Source organism: Cyprinodon variegatus, unplaced genomic scaffold (genome assembly GCF_000732505.1).
Source record: "Cyprinodon variegatus isolate N-32 unplaced genomic scaffold, C_variegatus-1.0 Scaffold32, whole genome shotgun sequence".
NCBI classification, from domain to species: Eukaryota; Metazoa; Chordata; class Actinopteri; order Cyprinodontiformes; family Cyprinodontidae; genus Cyprinodon; species Cyprinodon variegatus.
In genome coordinates, this window is record NW_015150485.1 from 652,836 (window position 1) to 654,824 (window position 1,989).

Here is a 1,989-nt window from a genome sequence, read left to right on the forward strand (position 1 = left end):
TTTTAATTACATTTCATTTGAAATTGTTCAATTTTGTTTTCTTCCTTTTTAAATCACAAGACTGGGCCATCATGACCTGCTGCCAGACGAAGGGGATGGTGTCTGTATACCTGTAAAGCCCTCAGAGTGAGGACCATTTTTCCAATTTCACCATCAAATTGAGGAACAGTTGTTGGAAAGTGAGGAAATTTTGCCGGTCATCAAATGCTATTTTGCTAATGGTTAGGTTTAGGGTTAAAGTGTCAATTTGTTAAAGTTAGGGTGAGGTATGCATTGGTAATGGTTAGTTCTAGCGTTAGGGCATAGAAAGGAGTGAAAATGACTGATAATCAATGGATGTCAACACATGGTCCTCACTACGATTGCAGAACAAGTATATGTGTGTGTCTCATTGTGCGCATGCGCAGTGATAGAATAACAAGGAAGTTTTCTCTCAATGTAAACACTGCGGATGGGACAGTACTGAGGAGGAGTATTCCGAGTTTAACAGTGTTAAATCTACCTCATATAAAGGTAAGAGAGTCCGTAAAAGAACAGACGAGGACATTTTTTTTAACGAAAGCAGTCGCGTTTGTCCATTTGTATCCTCTGCTTTTTTTAACCTGCGTAACTTCGTGGAGGCTAATGCTGCAGCTAATTAGGGGGCTTAAACGGTGTGAACCCGAACGACTAAGATAAGATAAACTTTGTACTGAGGGAATCACCATTTAGACACATACTTTTATAATTATGGCGGATTTGTAGAGCTTTAAATGTGTTAGACATTTTGAAAAATATTCCTGATTAAATATCAGGAGGTGGTCCTAACGTTATAAGAAAAAAAAAAAAAACTTTATTATTAGAGTCGACACTTTCGACAAATTATTCCTATTAAAATCCTAAACGGTGCAACTACATCCTTCTCTTACTATCTCCCCCTCAAAGCTATATTTATGAATAAAACCCAAAATAACTAGCGATACTTACTACACAACATTGTGTTTATACTGTTATGATTATTTGACCAAGAGTTCGACTGTGTTTCCAAGAACCGGTTTAAACTCGCTTCTGGTGACATCACAGATGGTGAAACACAGCTAATACACCTATGGATAAATACATTAAAACCTTATATCAATGCATAAGAAAATGAAAATAGATAAAAGATAGCCACAGTTCTAAACATTTAGTGTGGATTTTTTTTTTATGCCTTACAAAACCACAAGGAATACTGATGCCTTAATGGTTATCTAACAGAGAATTACAGACTCCCTGAGTGTTCTCAAAGTGCTCAGGCCTGCTTATAAATATAGTGTTTAGAGGACAGATATAAGTGGCAGAAGAAGTGCAAAAGAAACAGTCATTATCAAGGCCAATCCCAACATTTCTTGCTGATATTTTTTTGGCTGATATTTCTTGGTTTTCCTCATTTACATGATATGAATGACACAATTATTGCGAATGTTACACATGCCTCAATTAAAACAAAATTATATATTATCCATCCATCCATCTTCTTTCGCTTATCCGGGGTCGGGTCACGGGGGTAGCAGCTTCAGTAGGGAGGCCCAGACGTCCCTCTCCCCTGCCACTTGGGACAGCTCCTCCGGGGGAATCTCAAGGTGCTCCCAGGCCAGCTGTGAAACATAGTCCCTCCAGCTTGTCCTGGGTCTCCCCCTGGGCCGCCTCCCGGTGGGATGTGCCTAGAACACCTCACCATTGAGGCATCTAGGAGGCATCCTAATCAGATGTCCGAGCCGCCTCAACTGGCTCCTTTCGACGTGGAGGAGCAGTGGCTCTACTCTGAGTCCTCCCCAGATGACTGAGCTCCTCACCCTATCTCTAAGGGAGAGCCCAGACACACTACGGAGAAAACTCATTTCAGCCGCTTGTATCCGGGATCTCGTTCTTTCGGTCATGACCCAAAGCTCATGACCATAGATGAGAGCAGGAACGTAGATCGACCGGTAAATCGAGAGCTTTGCTTTTTGGCTTAGCTCTTTGTTTACC

General features: G+C 41.1%; 1 protein-coding gene across 1 annotated transcript in view; it reads left to right on the forward strand.

Moving 5' to 3' along the window:
* The first annotated feature begins 418 nt into the window (after nucleotides 1-418).
* The window catches only part of LOC107102195 (transmembrane protein 230-like), a 12,478-nt gene continuing 10,907 nt past the window's right edge, over nucleotides 419-1,989 (forward strand). The window contains exon 1 of the mRNA XM_015401406.1: nucleotides 419-513. The gene's annotated coding sequence lies outside the window, so the exon portion shown is untranslated. The remainder of the gene's footprint in view (nucleotides 514-1,989) is intronic.